We start from the raw sequence: 18,832 nt of genomic DNA on the forward strand, positions 1-18,832 counted from the left end.
GGCAGGTGCCGATTCAGAGATGATATTGTAGCAGAAGCAGGCAGCTTTATACCTAATACGTTCAGATACAGGAAGCCAGTGAAGTTCTTTCATGAGAGGAGTGCAGGGTTGTCGATGCTGTGCTCTGAAAATGAGACGTGCAGCAGAGTGTTGTACTTTTTGCAAGGGTTGGAGAGTGGAGTCAGGGCAGCCTATGAGAAGGGAGTTGCAGTAATCTAATCTGGACAGAATGCAGGATGTAACGAGAGTTTTAGTGGCATCAACAGTGAGAAATTTTCTTATGGAACCTATTCTTCTGATCTCAAAGTAACATGTCTGACAGACTTTTTTGATGTGTTGTTTCATTGAGAGGTGGGAGTCCATGATGAACCCAAGATTCCTAGCACTATCAGAGAGAGAAATGTCACTAGAACCTACTGTGATGGAGGCTGGAAGGGAAGTGGTCGAACAGGAAGCTCCAGAGAAAAGAAGAAATTCAGTCTTGTCATCATTTAACTTGAGCATATTGTTTGTCATCCATGATTTAATATCTGAAGTGCAGTTTTGGAGAGTGTGCGTCACCGCTTGGATTTCTGTAGGCTTGCATGCTTGTTGGAGTTGTGTGTCGTCTGCAAAGAGGTAGTGATTGACTGCGTGTTGCTTGATGACGGCAGAGAGAGGAGTGGTGTATAGTACAAATAAAACTGGGCCTAGAACTGATCCCTGGGGAACGCCGAAACAGAGAGGAGATGGAGGAGATGAGAGATTATTGACAGACACATACTGACTACGGCCCTGTAGATATGAACTAAACCAGTGAAGAGCGGTAGAGTGAATGCCAAAAACAGATTCGAGACGAGAGAGCAGAACAGAGTGATCGATCGTATCGAACGCAGCTGAGTTATCCAAGAGATAAGCATCTCTTTGTCCAACTATTTACACAATTTATTTGACTAGTTTGTGGTTTCAATTGAAATTATTGTTGTATTTATTTCTAGACTACAAGAACTTGCATTGATTGCATTTCATTGTTACAGCACAAAACACTGAATGACACATACTGATTGACGAGCATGCCAATAGCCTTCTCGTTTTACAGTATAGGTACTGATAGTTGTATACAAGTTTGAATATCACTTTGAACACTGCCACATTCAGTTCTTTTCATCATTGAATAATTTTGTTTCAGGAAGCAAGCACCACTTTTGTTGTTGATGAAAACCCCTGTACAGTCAGAAGTGTGTCAAGCTCAAAGTATTATTTCACAAAAGGTGAGAAGTTATTCGTTACATTTGCAACATTTATTGTTGAAAAATATTAAACATAAAGGCAGAATTTGTTTGTCTTGTGATTGTGATGCCTACAACTACACCCGCTTGTGATTTCTCAGTCAAGTTACTGCAGATTTGTGTATATTTCAGTCTCATGTGGTATTTGCCATATTTTTGTGTGAACATGTGTATTTTTCAAGACTTAGATTCTGTGATAACATAAAATACCATAACACATTTGACACCAGTGCATCATATAATATTTTTGGATAATTCTCATTACGCATGATGTTTTATTGTGTCACTGTGTGTACATTTACATGTGTTTTTAATTGTCAACAGGTGACAGTTCCACTTTTGGAAGAGGTGTGCAGTGAGATTGCAGAAAATGAATGCCTGTCAGCTGATCTGTGAAGCCATGTTAAAACCTTGGACTGTAAGTGTTTAGGGAAACACTGTATGAATGAATACAATTTTGTTGGAGTAGTGTTTTCACTTTTGCTTATAATGTAAAACAATTTCAAGTTTAAATTTCAAGTTATTCAGTTACGCTGAGAATAAGCTGTCATATATACATGACAAGTAAGCAGTGCTCCCTGTATGGCATACGTGTAATTATTGTTGATCATTCGCGTACACATTCCAGACTTGTCAATGTGCAAGTGTTCTTTTTGGATACAATGGTGTGTGTGTTTGCCTTTCTTTTAAAGTTATACGAGGCAGGGAATTATCCCAAGATATGGACTAATACAAATCTATTATTGTATATATGTATAGGTTACAACACGAGTGGTTTTTTATATGGCTTGTATTTCAGTCAAGACCCAGCGGATGAATATCATCGGGAGACACGAGCCTCTGGCGAGTGGCTCTCGATTGATATTCCCGCTGGGTCTTGACTGAAATACAAGCCATATAAAAAACCACGAGTGTTGTAATCTGTATATCCCATTCTACCATCAAACACAAAGTGTAGACTACTAGCGGCACTGTTGCGATCTGTGCAGGGTAAAACTGTTGCCAGCGAGACTTAGCCCTTTTGCAACCTTAAAGGCATATGTACGCGCTCCCGTGTTTACAAAGTGTAGTTTGCCCATAATCGATGTCAAACGCACCATAAGACCATATAATGACGATATGTCACCATGCGCGGACCATAATACATGCATTACAGCTTGTTCTAGCCTCTGAAAAAGTGAGGATGTCAACAAAGCCGCGGTGTTAGCTCCCTTGCATCAACGTTACATGTGTTGCCAAATCTATAAATAGGACGATCCAGATCAAAATGAAAATTAACATATCTCAACATTGAAGGGGTCCTAGACCACAATATTTTGCAGGGAACTTAATTTAGCATGTCTCCAGCTGTTGGTAAAGCAATTAGCGTGTATAGTCATCGAGTACATATGCCTTTAAACTAAGTGACCGTCGCTGAAAAAATAAAACGAATGAGTGCATCGATAAGTACGCGGTAACACTACTTTCAGACCATTTAAAAGCTTTAAGTAAAGGTTCATAAGTTGCAAGAAAGTAATGAAGTCGAATAGAAATTAATTTAGTTGAAGCGCACAATTCTTTTGTTTTGCGTTTCAGGTCGGCAGAACGGGCGAAACGGGTTTGGGACCCATTTGGCTTACTCGATTCAGAATCGATTCCACGTTGTTTTTCTCGAACGTGTGTAATTAGGCTTATTGACAGAGAAGCAAATTTTAGGGAACAAATATGTAGGTTTAGATTTAACCATTTGCTCCCTATTTGAAATGTATCTACGTGATAAACTGTTTTGCGAGTGTGTTTGCATGGATGAACTTAAACTGGTATGGGCACGGTGAGGAAAACGCGACCGACACGTCTGTGACCGCCGATTGATTGCATTTTGAAGGAATATGACTGGATTACGGAAAAATATGTGGACTTACTGCAGAGCCAGGCAAAAGAGTAGACTTGCTCGCAAAACACGTGAAACAGCCGATGTTTGATAGCTGAAGGCGCACACCAAAACACACTACCGACAGATTCTCAAAAGTCGTCTGCTAACGATGCAAGGGGAGGGTACTCGTGTTTTTGTTTGGGTTCGCTAGCATCTGGTTATCTTGTAAGTTGAATGTTCGTTTTTTTCGACCCGCATTGCTTTCATAATGAAAGAAACTTTTGCTTATTGCATCTCATACATCAGATCAGTTCTGAGATTCATTTTTGCGTGCAACTGATATGGTTTTCTGAGCCGTGCAATACGATTTTAGAACTTCATACAAATGTGTCACATTGTTCGGCGCGAGGTCAAAGGTCGGGAGGAAAGTAGTCCTTTGCCCAAATCGGAATCTGCACTATCATATATTTTTTGGAGTCCATGATGTATTTATTGAGCTATAAAAATACAACATATATACCCATACTGAAGTAACAGAGACAAAGAAGGGAGGTCATGGGATATATATATATATCCCATGACCTCCCTTCTTTGTCTCTGTTACTTCAGTATGGGTATATATGTTGTATTTTTATAGCTCAATAAATACATCATGGACTCAAAAAAATATATGATAGTGCAGATTCCGATTTGGGCGAAGAACTACTTTGCTCCCGACCTTTGACCTCGCGCCGAACAATGTGACACATTTGTATGAAGTTCCAAAATCGTATTGCACGGCTCAGAAAACCATATCAGTTGCACGCAAAAATGAATCTCAGAACTGATCTGATGTATGAGATGCAATAAGCAAACGTTTCTTTCATTATGAAAGCAATGCAGGTGGGAAAAAACGAACATTCAACTTACAAGATAACCAGATGCTAGCGAACCAAAACAAAAACACGAGTACCCTCCCCTTGCTTCGTTAGCAGACGACTTTTGAGAATCTGTCAGACCGTCCTTACCTGGCACGGTTGGGCTTCGCTATCATCAGCTGTTTCACGTGTTTTGCGAGCAAGTCTACTCTTTTGCCTGGCTCTGCAGTAAGTCCACATTGGCGATGAAGGTATCTAAGAACTTAACATGTGTGTATTTTTCCGTAATCCAGTCATATTCTTTCAAAATGCAATCAAGCGGCGGTGACAGACTTGGGTCCTGTTTTCCTCGCACCCATACCAGTTTAGGTTCATGCAAACACACTCGCAAAACATGTAGATACATTTCAAATAGGGAGCAAATGGTTAAATCTACATATGTGTTCCCTAAAATTTGCTTCTCTGTCAATAAGACTAATTGTATAATAATGCGTTCGAAAAAAACAACGTGGAATCGATTCTGAATCGAGTCGAGTAAGCCAAATGGGGGCCAAACCGGTTTCCCCGTTCCGCCGACCTGAAACGCAAAAGAATTGTGCGCTTCAACTAAATGGATTTCTATACGACTTCATTACTTTCTTGCAACTTATGAACCTTTACTTAAAGCTTTTAAACGGTCTGAAAGTAGTGTTACCGCGTACTTATAGATGCACTCATTCGTTTTATTTTTTCAGCGACGGTCACTTAGTTTAAGGTTGCAAAAAGGCCAAGTCTCGCTGAAAACACTGTTTCACACTCCACAGATCGCAACAGTGCCGCTAGTAGTCTACACTTTGTGTTTGATGGTAGAATGGGATATACAGATTACAACACGAGTGGTTTTTTATATGGCTTGTATTTCAGTCAAGACCCAGCGGGAATATCAATCGAGAGCCACTCGCCAAAGGCTCGTGTCTCCCGATGATATTCATCCGCTGGGTCTTGACTGAAATACAAGCCATATAAAAAACCACTCGTGTTGTAACCTATACATATATATATATATATATATATATATATATATATATATATATATATATATATATATATATATATATATATACAGTGGACCACCCCCCCCCCCCCCCCCAATTTGATAATCCCTCCCTTTTAAGACCTTATTTTGTCAGTTTGTCTGTGCATAACTTCTGTAAATTTTCCTTCATTTTAAGACTGCCTCCTTTTAAAGACCCGCTTTCTCAGATTGTTTGAGGTAATACAAAGGTGGTTCTATTGTATGTGTTCAAGTGTAAGACTTTGTGGTCTGTTTGACAGGTGCTGTTCTTCGGGACAAACTTCAGGTGTTTGAGACATGCCTTGGTCTACAAGGGAAGTTCCGGAACGCGGCCAAGGAAAAGGCTCACTCATTGTACTACGCAAGCCATGCAAGCATTACAGAGGTCACTAAGTCGACTCATGCATCAGCTTCCATTTGCCTCAGGATGTTTGAAAGGCTGGTCGAAGCAACCTATGGGTGCAAACAGGAAGACAACGCGAATGACCGACCGGTGCCAGTGTGTGAGGAAGGATGTGATCAGGTATGTTGCTGGGAGTGTGGTGAAGAAACTAAAAAAGAAAGTTTGGGGCCTCAAGAAAGGTGCATACAGATACGAGAAACTGTTTAGAAGCACTGAGGTTCAGTGAGCTGTCAGAAAGTGATTGTGATTCTTCAACTGACATGACAACGGTGCTTAACCGAGGAGGACTGACATTTGTCAAAGACAACATTGTGCAAATGTTCCTTGACATGCAGGACATTTTTCGTCGGACTGTGGGTGTCGCTTGCTCTGCCAAAATGAAAGCTGATGACAAGGACTTTCTGCAACAGTGCCAAATCAATGATACAGTGCCTGTGCTTTTTTATGACACAGTTTATGCATTTGACATTTCTTTGAAAGTGCAAGAAGATGTTTTCGAAAATGCTGTCCTGCTTTTTTTTTTAAAATCCGAGTCCACCACAAGCTGAGGACAATGTCAATGATGGACAAAGTGCAGCGCGGGTGGAAAGAGTAAAGCATTAAGAACAGGTTGCGTACCAGTGACACTAACATTAACAAGGTGTGAGACGGGCAAAGTTAGCTACATATGCAGTTGATCATATCATTAGTGCCAGTCCACGGATGCTCCCCCCTTGTTTGTGTGTATGTATGTGTGCAGGTTTGCATTTCAGTCTGCATGAGGTGAGCGATAGTGATTTTTAACTGTTGGTGCTCAGTGATTTACAAGCATGTTTTCTGTTGCTATGTAAATTCTCCTGTCTTATGTAGAACTCACACACTTTGTATTACATTTTTTTTTTTACAATAATCTCTCTTGGTGCTGGGTACAAATATTTTAAAAGTTTTCAGGTTCATGTTATTCTCTAGTTTCACTTTTTGTTTTACGCTCGACACGTGTTTGAATCTGTATCTGTCTGCAACTGTGAGTAAGTACACCTGAATCCAACATACTAAAGAGAAATCAGTATTTAGTCTGTACTTTAAAAAAAATTGTTATTGTTTGCATTTTTCTTCCGTTGTTTTTTTTATGTCTTGAAAATAATAAAAATTGCTTTGAAAATGTATTGTGTACCGCAGTCAGAAGTAATTTATTACTTTTGGGAGTTTAGTAACGTGATATCAGTTTTCAATTGTTCGTTCACTTATATTGCTTTCAGATTTAACACACAAGAAACAGTAGCACGGTTTTCGTTGCGAAAATGTGCATTGGCAGTGCTACGCGATCGAATTGTGTATTATGTACACGCGGTGTTCTTCTGGAAAAGACCGAAGCGACATGTGACGTCAGTCGTTCAGCCCGCGAGAGGGGGGGGGGGGGGGGGGGGGGTTCACATGGTTTGTTTGTTTGTTTGTTTGTTTCAGAACCACACCCATATACACACATTTCACATGTAAACCATTTGTCCGCCCCCTGTCGATATTTATCGACTAAGTTCCTTGTGTTGTTTTGAATATGGTATATACTTGAGCGTTGCGAGTACAAAGTCCCCTTTCAATGCCCAGGCAACTGTTAATGTGGTATTTTCTTTGCCCATTCGGTGCCACATTGCCAGCTTTGTTTATATGCTATGTCCCGCCTTCCACACATGTGGTGCCGATAGTACACTGAATGGGAAGCCCAGGGTTTGAGCGCTAATTGTTTCCTCAGCACAAGCCGACCCCTGTCTGTGTTGAGACATGACCTTTCATGCCCTGTTCAGTAACATGGCCAGACAGGCATAAGTTGCTCCCCTTTATCTGTGGGTAGTGTTCACCTTCGTGGGAATAAGGCACACAAAAAAAATAGGTGTGGTTACGGTAACATAGCAAAAAAAAATAGGGTAGGTAGGTACGTAGGCAATCACTTTTTTTTTTTTAACTTTTTTTTCTAATGTGTACAAATTAAACCTACTTGACAGGGAAATAAGTGTGCGACACGGGCGCTTTCGCTTTCATTGCGTTTTTTGCACTCGTTTTTGTTTTGTTTTGACAAATGTAATAAAAAGTTATAGGATCGGCCCCTAAAAATAGGGTAGGTCGGGTTACCGTAACCACACCTATTTTTTTTTAGGCCTATGTCCAATTCCCCTGCGACCAACTTATTGATTGTTGATCACGTTCATTGTGGTAAGGCTCAAGTACCTAGTTGGTATGCACCCTCTGTGAGAGGTTGCGCGTTGGTTTTTTGTGGGTGTATTATTATTATTTTCCCTTTTAACCCATTATGGTTTTATTATGTTAGTTCAGTGCAACTGTGAATCCAGTTATTGGTGTAATTTAGGAGTAATTATCCACCCTTGCGCGTACATGCTTTGCAGTTGTATTTGTTATTTTCTATTATTAGTGTGTGTTTACTGAGTTATTCCCCTTCCTATGTTGTTGACATTTCTGAGGGACTAGGTTTTGTCTGTAACATTTCAATAATGCACATATTGACAATTGATGAAGACAGCTTGGCTCCTGTCCCTTCTATTGGTTCCATGCTCGGGGTAGCCCTGATGGACAAATGCTTTTGTATGCTTTGTGTGTAATATTTTAATAGTGCACAGTGACAATAGATGATGATAGTTTTGTTTTTTATCCCCTTTATTGATTAGGCTTCAGGCTATGGTGTACTCGCTAACCCCATTCAGGCATTTATTGCTTTCTTCTTAGTCGCCCATGAGTTCTTCCCCTTTTTATGAAATAGTTGCATGACACATGCCCTTGATAGGTTTAGCACACTCTGTATTTGATGGACTCTATTTTTGTTGGCTGTTGTTTGGTTATGTAATAATGTAATGAGGTTTTTTGTTCCTGTTTTCTTTTATTAAGTATGCCTTGTACTACCATGTAATCACTGCATCCGTTCATGCAGTTATTGCGTTCTGGTTATTCGTCCATGAGTTATTCCCCTTTCCATGCAATGGTTATATGCCCTTGGTAGCTCCAATGGACTCTAACTTTTTTCGTCTGTTTCTTACGAAACAATGTAATGAGAGCTTTATTCTTTTTCCTGTTATTGGTTATGCCTTGTACTATTGTGCACTCGCTGCGTCCTTTCATGCAGTTATTGTTTTTATTACCCGCTCATGAGTCTCATAATTTCCCCAAATGAAGTACTCATGGTGACCCTGAAATTGTAATATCATTCTAATGCATTGTTGGTTTGACTTGTACCCTTGTCCCCATCACATAACATGCTAGGTATAAAGTCCGGCGATGGTAGGGAAGTACACAGTCACATGCTTTATGCGACCGCAAACTATTTCTGTCCCCTGGTAATTTTGGACGTGAATTTTGGTCGAGCGTGCTTAAACCTAAACCATGGCAGCAAGGGACTCATAACTATGACTCGGTTCATAAACTTTTCCCTGAAATGCTGACTTCTTAATATTTTCCTTTTTTGACACATGTAGGATACCTTACTACCTTCATATTTCTTTTGTTCCGGTTAACATTGTTTCAAGTATTGCTTGTCATTTTAATGTTTATAATTATGCTCTAATGCAATTGATAATTTGTGTATGTTATTGTTTTATAAATTATGAACGTGTGTACTTATATACTATATATTATGTCATTTAGGTTCTAGGTGGTGAAATAAAGTTGTGAAAGGACAACTGGTGTTTGCGTGATGATTCCCAACCCCCCCTTCATGTGAGCTGCAACCTATGTGGCCCACATTTGCATAGGTAAAACGATTGTTTTTTGGTATAAGTTTCTGGAGTAAAATTGTGATTAATGTTTTTGTGAACAAGAAACAATTGACAGGTGACTTTATTCCATCTCTCTTTTTCTCTCCGCCGCGATGTAATTTTGAATAGTTGAAGGTGATGTTAAACACCAAGTAGAGAAAGTAGAGGTACTCGACACCCCTCGAGTCGAATGTGTGTTAACCTTGTGACGCAGGCACGCGGAATGTTGGGCCCTGGGTCCTACTGAGACTTTCTTTCTGCTTGGAATTCTGAAGAAAGACAACGTATATTTTTGTGCGTGTGTTTTCTGGACGCCTGGTGTGACATGTTTGGTCACAGGCTGAAATCCTTTGGGATGTGAGGAATTCTTTTGCTGGTAGGTTAATACAATTTTCTTTCTGTAAATGGGTAAGCAGTGAGAAGAAGAGTATGCTGCTTGGGGAAGGATTTATTTGAATGTTCATGAAGACTGTTTTGTGAGTTGAATGTTTGGGAAAACTTTTGTTTATTGAATGCTTTAGAAAACCGTTTGAGAGAACGGTATTGTAGGTATGTTATTTGATAAGAATGATGTGTTTGGTTGTTTAAAGAATTAGTTTGTGGTAGTTGAAATTGTTGAGTTGTTTACGTATGCTTACGGCGTGCATTCTGTGGTTTGCAGGATGGCGGAGTGTGCGACGGGGTCTTTTTCTTTTTTAGATGGGGTTTTCGTAGACGGGTCTTTTTAGATGGGGTTTTCGTAGACGGGTTGTTCAGTGGGTTATTTTAGCTAGGTTTTTGTAGATGGGTTTTCTAGCTAGGTTTTCGTAGATGGGGATTTTGTAGATTAGTCACTGGGCGAAAAGTCACGTTTTGGCACTATAACGTGGCATATAACATGAAACATGAAGTTAATCAACTGAATTTTGTGGCATTATACCTGTGCGATTCACATCAAGTTAGAAAAACTGCCGTAACGCAATAAAATCCCTGGGATTTTAGCGCGGTGCAAAACACAGTAAAACATCGAGTTTTGGTGTCTGCGTTTTGGACGTTTTCGCTACATTAACGCACGGCGATTCACGTCGTGTTAAACGCGTTTCAGCAGTGCGCAAAACACCACGAAACCTGTGGAGTTACGATAAGTTTTTCTGGTTTCTAAAACTTGATGTTAGAGTGTTGTTTTGATGGATTATTCTGCGTTTTCATCAGCCTGGTGCCGAACCTGCAGAATCAGACGATTATCGGCTCCCTCTCTCTGCATTTTTCATTTAAGCAATGTATTGTATGTAAATTGATGATATGTTCTTACTTTCATTTCTATTATAATCATGTAGCAGTAGTTTGTTTTCTTTACTTGCTTATTCTTTAGCAATTTTAGACTAGTCCCTCTTTAGGGCGAGGGCCAGATGTAAAAAAAGCAGATCACTGCTTACTCTATTACCCTCGTAAAATAAAGAATTGTTCTTGTTCTTGTTCTTGTTCTTGTTCTCTAGTTTCTCTCTCAGCACGGTCACACACACACACACACACTGTGACACACACACACACACACACACACACTGCACATACATCATACACACACACACCGTCACACACATTCACACTGTCACTGCACACGGCACACACACATGCACACACACATGCACACACACATGCACACACACACACACACACACACTGTGACTGACACTGACTGACCGTCACACACACACACACACACACACGGGCACACAGTGACACACATACACACCCCTTGAACTGACACACACACACGCACACACAACTGAACACACACACACTGATCATCAGTTTATAAATGTGAAAAAAAGTGCAGTGCACAAACATTTTTGGGGGTATCTCTTATTTTCTCTATAATTATGAGCCTTGTCACAGTACAGTGTACACGAGAGACTGCATTGCCCGTGCGTTGAGCAGAGAAAGTAGGTCATTCTCAGCTGACTAGCGCGGTCAGATTTTAGTTTTCTTCTATATTCCTTTCCACTTTTGCTGGGGTACTGGCCGAGTTAATCGTTTTCCCATGTGTGTGGGACCTGTAAGGAATTCGAAGCGGCAACGGACCACAGATAGGTCTTTGTTCTACTCCCCCCCCCCCCCCCTCCCCGAAACATCCGTCCGAGATGTTGGCTACTGACTGGACTTGCAACTTTCTCAACTTGTACAGTACGAACTGCAGTGACTCGAATTTGAGTTTTGGGATTTCTCTTGCTCTACCTTTTCTGATAATGTTTTACTTAGCTCGTGTTTAGATGCAATACATACTGTCTCTTTACATTTAGTCAAGTTTTGACTACTAATGTTTTAACATAGAGGGGGAATCGAGACGAGTGTCGTGGTGTGTGTGTGTGTGTGTGTGTGTGTGAACTCAGAACTCAGAACTCAGAACTCATTTAATTGTCATAAAAACACAGTAAAGGGTTTATCAGACACGAAGTGGATATTTGTAAAGACAAGAAGAAATATCGTCCATGGAGCAGTGATTACAACATTGTTATGTATCTGTAGTTATGTCATTATTGCGTATAATCATGCAGTTGTATACAAATTCAGCAAGTTGTTGCTGTGTGCGTGTGCATGTGTGTGTGTAGAGCGATTCAGACCAAACTACTTAACCGATCTTTATGAAATTTTACATGAGAGTTCCTGGGTATGATATCCCCGGACGTTTTGTTTTTTTCGATAAATACCTTTGATGACGTCATATCCGGCTTTTTGTAAAAGTTGAGGCGGCACTGTCACACCCTCATTTTTCAATCAAATTAATTGAAATTTTAGTCAAGCAATCTTCGACAAAGGCCGGCCTTCGGTATTGCATTTCAGCTTGGTGGCTTGAAAATTAATTAATGACTTTGGCCATTAAAAATCTGAAAATTGTAAAAAAAATAATTGTTTTATAAAACGATCCAAATTTACGTTCATCTTATTCTTCATCATTGTCTGATTAAAAAAACCATATATAAATATGTTATATTTGGATTAAAAACAAGCTCTGAAAATTAAAAATATAAAAATTATGATCAAAATTACATTTTTTAAATCATCTTTCATCTTATTCCTTGTCGGTTCCTGATTCCAAAAACATAGAGATATGATATGTGTGAATTAAAAACACGCTCAGAAAGTTAAAACGAAGAGAGGTGCAGAAAAGCGTGCTATCCTTCTTAGCGCAACTACTACCCCGCTCTTCTTGTCAATTCCACTGCCTTTGCCACGAGCGGTGGACTGACGACGTACGATGCTACGAATATACGGTCTTGCTGAAAAATTGCATTGCGTTCAGTTTCATTCTGTGAGTTCGACAGCTTGACTAAATGTTGTATTTTCGCCATACGCGACTTGTTTTGTTTTAGGATCGATTTTGATAATGATTGAGAAAGGAGAATAGCCGGTGTTAGTTTTACAGTCGGTTTTATGAAGTTTGAGTAAAGAAGTGCGTGGTTTTTACCCTCCTTTTCGTTTTCCTTCCCCTTCTTTAGTTTGCTATTATTATGCTATATTTTCCTGCTTCTACACACACACACACACACACACACACACACACACACACACACACACACACACACACACACACACACACACACACACACACACACACACACACAAATCGAATCTAAAACTAAAGAGCCGAAATGGCTGCACTCTAACTCATCTTTGATCTCCCAAAAAACAAATCAATCAATCATTCACACATGGATCAGAGGCAGTGATATGGCTGACAGAGAAGCAAAAGAGGCTGTTACAGATCAAGCAGCATTTCATGACATAAAATTAACTAAGACGGGCGGGAGCAAAACACAAAATGGCCAAAGTTATCTGGCGTCACTGGGAAACAGAATTAAAAATAGAAGGCAATGCTCATGGTTGGCTTATTCTGCCCCGACAAACAAAACAAAACAGGCCTTCACTCCCCACCTCCCTCCTTTAAATTACGTCGCAGCAATCGCACGGATGGATGCGCTCACAAGTGCTTTCCCCGTCTCTGTGAATGTGAAAAGTTTATATTTTTTTACACCTCTTTGACCGCTGCCAATCACTCCAACAAGACTTCCGCAACCTACACACCACAGGAGCTCCTGTGCTACACACCCTTGTCAACGAACACAAACTGAAACCCCATGAGTTTTTTTTTTTTAGATAAACATTGCACGCTTCAATGGAAGCTAGCATACACCCTGTGTCTCTCAATATATAAGGCTGAAATAGGATATCTGTTTTAAAAACCCTGATCTCTGTTCCTCCTTCCCACCCCTCAATACTCTCTCACGCCGAGCTTTTTCTTCTTCATTGTATTATTTTTCCAGTTATGTATTTACTTACCTATTCAGCCACAAATATAACAATATTCCACATAAAAAATATAAAAAAATAAGCCTACAAAACCGCTCCAGTCCAACCATATTCCGCGTACACAATCTTCACTTCCATCCCCATTTTGAAACATCGCAACAGACTTCCAGATATGATTATAACACGACCATATGTGTTCTCTGGTTGCATGTTTGTTCAGTGTCTTGTCCCCACATAAAGCATATTAACTCTACCTGTCCTAAAGCCAGTTGCAGTTCTAAGAGGACGTTAAAACTAGTTATCATCACACACACACACACACACACACACACACACACGCACACACACACACACACACACACACATATATATATATGAAAAATCCCATGTATGTTTTATGATTGTTGTTTTGGTCTGAATACAATTTGGAATCTTACTACACTCATAGACCTATATTAATACAGGTCCCTGCTACAGTACTCTTGTTGATTTTACATTTAAGTTGTTGTCAGAAGTATTTTGTTCGTCGGTTCGTGTCTGGTGCGTGTGGTTTGAATGCCGCCCTGACAAAATTAATGTCTTTTAAAAACACATTCACGGTAACATCTTCGACGCAGACACAGACAGTTAGGAAGGGCTCCTAATATGGACCACTTTTTGTTTCATGCTGATAACTAGCTTGTTTTCTTGCGAAGAAGTTTTATTTTGTGTTTGGTAGTCCTTCTCTCTTAGGTTGGCCGTTAGGCCTAATTAGAGTGAAATAGCTTTGATAGACATTCAGCAAAAATTAAATACATACAAAATCACAAATGGTACATATTAGGAGCCTGGGCGCCTAATATGGACCAGTGAAGCGGCCTTCACGAATCACTGTAAAAAAAAAGCCCCCTATACTTCAAAATAGCATGATACAACTTAGTGTACAAGTCAGACTAATTCAAATAATGCTTTAGATTGATCTGTTTCGGGTTGATGAGAGCATTATTTGAAGAACACCAGGAAACTAAAGAAGCTTATCAAAAACAGAGTGAAAATAAGTAAAATTATCAACTTGCACGAAAAGAAGACTTTTTGTTATTTTTTTTTTAAACTGATCTCGAGGGCTAGTAATAGGTTATTTCCAGCAAGCTTCTTAATGAATTAATGAAAAAAGCCTTTAGCTTCTTTTTCTTCGATTTGTTGAAGGTGGTCCATATTTTAGGGGACTCGCACATACTTTGAGATTTTGCTATTGATTTTTTGTTTGAAGTAGAAACTTGGGGTCAACACTGCTAAAATGTAACAAATGCGGCCTTAGCTGTCATAGCAATTTTTGTGTGAAAGCTTTGGCTGTGAACAGAAACGAGTCCGTTTTAGGCAGCACATTTAGAGTGAACGCTGCCAAAAGTGAAAAAAAGAGAAAAAGCCTAACAGTTTTGAGATTTGTGTTTCTGCAACTGTTTTGACATGTGCAAGTTATCCAGAGAGGGTGAATACAGCGATGACTTTGTCCGCACGTCGCTGGGCATATCAGCGCAGTTCAACGTTGCCAGAGACCAAAGAAGCGCTTTACTCAGGTCGCAGCGCGCAGCGGCTCACTGGAGGAATGTTTGAAAACTATCTGTGCTCGACTGCCAGCAGACCACAGGCACATTACACCCACTAAAGTTTGGACTTGTACTGGCAGAGAGCGAATGCAAATTCTTGTAGGCATACACAGACGCAACATAGCATATACAGACAATAACACCCACAACACTTCAACAGCATATGAAAGGAATAACAAGTCGCGTAAGGCGAAAATACAACATTTAGTCAAGTAGCTGTCGAACTCACAGAATGAAACTGAACGCAATGCCATTTTTCAGCAAGACCGTATACTCGTAGCATCGTCAGTCCACCTCTCATGGCAAAGGCAGTGAAATTGACAAGAAGAGCGGGGTAGTAGTTGCGCTAAGAAGGATAGCACGCTTTTCTGTACCTCTCTTTGTTTTAAGTTTCTGAGCGTGATTTTAATCCAAACATATCATATCTATATGTTTTTGGAATCAGGAACCGACAAGGAATAAGATGAAAGTGTTTTTAAATTGATTTCGACAATTTAATTTTGATAATAATTTTTATATATTTAATTTTCAGAGCTTGATTTTAATCCAAATATAACATATTTATATGTTTTTGGAATCAGAAAATGATGGAAAATAACATAAACGTAAATTTGGATCGTGTTATAAATTTTTATTTTTTTTTACAATTTTCAGATTTTTAATGACCAAAGTCATTATTAATTTTTAAGCCACCAAGCTGAAATGCAATACCGAAGTCCGGGCTTCGTCGAAGATTATTTGACCAAAATTTCAACCAATTTGGTTGAAAAATGAGAGCGTGACAGTGCCGCCTCAACTTTCACGAAAAGCCGGATATGACGTCATAAAAGACATTAATAAAAAAATAAAAAAAAAACGTATGGGGATTTCATACCCAGGAACTCTCATGTCAAATTTCATAAAGATCGGTCCAGTAGTTTAGTCTGAATCACTCTACACACACACAGAGACAGACACACACACACACACACACACACACACACACACACGCGCACGCACGCACATACACCACGACCCTCGTCTCGATTCCCCCTCTACGTTAAAACATTTAGTCAAAACTTGACTAAATGTAAAAATAAATCCGCAAATCGCGCACAATACACCAGTTAGAAAAACAAGGAGTACCAAAGCGGCGTGCAGAAACTAAACTGACTCAGAGACTGAGAAGAAACATTTATCACACGATGTGGATAGCAAACATTAAAATAAAACAGATAAGTCAAGCAAAAAATAAACACAAATATCGAAAACACAATAAGCAAAGGTAAAGAAAACAAGTCGCGTAAGGCGAAAATACAACATTAATTTTAGTCAAGTAGCTGTCGAACTCACAGAATGAAACTGAACGCAATGTAACGCAGCAAGACCGCATTCTCGTAGCATCGTCAGTCACCCGCTCACGGCAAAGACAGTGAAATTGACAAGAAGAGCGGGGTAGCAGTTGCGCTCAGAAGGATAGCACGCTTTTCTGTACCTCTCTTTGTTTTAACTTTCTGAGCGTGTTTTTAATCCAAACATATCATATCTATATGTTTTTGGAATCAGGAACCGACAAGGAATAAGATGAAAGTGTTTTTAAATTGATTTCGAAAATGTAATTTTCATATTAATTTTTATATATTTAATTTTCAGAGCTTGTTTTTAATCCAAATATAACATATTTATATGTTTTTGGAATCAGCAAATGATGGAGAATAAGATGAATGTAAATTTGGATCGTTTTTAAAAAAAAAATTTTTTTTTTACAATTTTCAGATTTTTAATGACCAAAGTCATTAATTAATTTTTAAGCCACCAAGCTGAAATGCAATACCGAAGTCCGGGCTTCGTCGAACATTACTTGATCAAAATTTCAACCAATTTGGTTGAAAAATGAGGGCGTGACAGTGCCGCCTCAACTTTCACGAAAAGCCGGATATGACGTCATCAAAGACAGTTATCAAAAAAATGAATAACGTATGGGGATATCATACCCAGGAACTCTCATGTCAAATTTCATAAAGATCGGTCCAGTAGTTTAGTCTGAATCGCTCTACACACACACACAGACAGACACACACACACACACACACACACACACGCACATACACCACGACCCTCGTCTCGATTCCCCCCTCTACGTTAAAACATTTAGTCAAAACTTGACTAAATGTAACAAAAAGATATGCCTGCCGTGTGTGAGTGCGTGGTTTGTGCGTCAGCGGGGTGTGTGTGTGTGTGTGTGTGTGTGTGTGTGCGCGCGTGCATGCGTGCGTAGGCTACGTTCTTGCGTGTGTGCGTTCGAATGAGAAAGAAGAGAGAGAGAGGATTGAAGAATGAGGTCACGCTCTCTGTCACATGAATACATATATACACACACTGAAGGCTACCTCGGACACGAACACTTGCCAACAACTGTGGTTGGACATGCTTTTGAAATGGAATATTTTTTCGACATGATTTCTGGACATACGAATCCCGCTGTGTTGCCTACTGATGTTGCGAATGATGAAGGTTTTGAGTTGACTGACCTTGAGGATGTATTGCATCAGGCGTTTATCGTCTCAAATTATATCCTTGCTACTTTTCAGGACGGTCAACTAATAATAATAATAATAATACGAATATTTATAACGCGCACATATCTCACCAACAGGCGACTCAAGGCGCACATACACTCATTCACACACACGGAGACTTAAAGTCACTAGCACACACACACCATCAACCATTAAAATATGTACCTGTAGTTATTCAGGGTGGGATGGGGTGGGCAGTGTAGAATGCATGGATTATTTGGAAAAAAGGAATGTCTTAAGTGCAGATTTGAATGATTCGAGGGAGGGGGAGAGGTAGTGTGTTCCATTGGCTAGGTGCTTGGAAAGAAAATGAGCATTCATGGTAACTTGGATAGTCAAAGTTTTTATTTGTTTGATTCCCATCAAAGAAACAGAAATGGTAACCATTCTTCAAATGGCGCTGCAGTTTTGATGTCATCAAGTTAATTCCTTTGCAGAATTGATTGATTTTCTCAAAAGCCATTATCAATGTGTTTATCAATTAACACCTGTTCATTTCTGTCCAACTGCAATGCAAACTCAATGTGGAGGAAACAAGGATTCATTACAAACAAGTCATCCCTGTACATCAACAGATTTATGTACCTCAATCAATACTGCTGGTATGAGTGACAGGAATCTAAAAGAAACAAGTCGCGTAAGGTGAAAATACAATATTTAGTCAAGTAGCTGTCGAACTCACAGAATGAAAGTGAACGCAACGCAACGCAGCAAGACCGTATACTCGTAGCATCGTCACTCCACCGCCCGTGGCAAAGGCAGTGCACGTGGAATTGACAAGAAGAGCGGGGTATTCGTTGCGCTGAGAAGGATAGCACGCTTTTCTGTACCTCTCTTCGTTTTAACTTTCTGAGCGTGTTTTTAATCCAAACATATCATATCTATATATTTTTGGAATCAGGAACCGACAAGGAATAAGATGAAAGTGTTTTTAAATTGATTTCGAAAAAAAAAATTTGATAATAATTTTTATATATTTAATTTTCAGAGCTTGTTTTTAATCCGAATATAACATATTTATATGTTTTTGGAATCAGCAAATGATGGAGAATAAGATAAACGTACATTTGGATCGTTTTATAAATTTTTATTTTTTTTTACAATTTTCAGATTTTTAATGACCAAAGTCATTAATTAATTTTTAAGCCACCAAGCTGAAATGCAATACCGAACCCCGGGCTTCGTCGAAGAGTACTTGACCAAAATTTCAACCAATTTGGTTGAAAAATG

At 39.4% G+C, this 18,832-nt stretch overlaps 1 protein-coding gene and 1 long non-coding RNA gene across 2 annotated transcripts in view; one reads left to right on the top strand and one right to left on the bottom strand.

Moving 5' to 3' along the window:
* The window catches only part of LOC138959660 (ependymin-related protein 2-like), a 73,063-nt gene that overhangs the window by 24,191 nt on the left and 30,040 nt on the right, over positions 1–18,832 (bottom strand). The window lies entirely within an intron of this gene.
* LOC138959653 (uncharacterized) lies at positions 898–5,343 on the top strand. The gene is made up of 3 exons (XR_011453768.1): positions 898–1,250; positions 1,593–1,686; positions 5,292–5,343. It is a non-coding gene; the product is annotated as an uncharacterized lncRNA (long non-coding RNA).

This window comes from Littorina saxatilis, linkage group LG2, assembly GCF_037325665.1.
Source record: "Littorina saxatilis isolate snail1 linkage group LG2, US_GU_Lsax_2.0, whole genome shotgun sequence".
Taxonomy (NCBI): Eukaryota; Metazoa; Mollusca; class Gastropoda; order Littorinimorpha; family Littorinidae; genus Littorina; species Littorina saxatilis.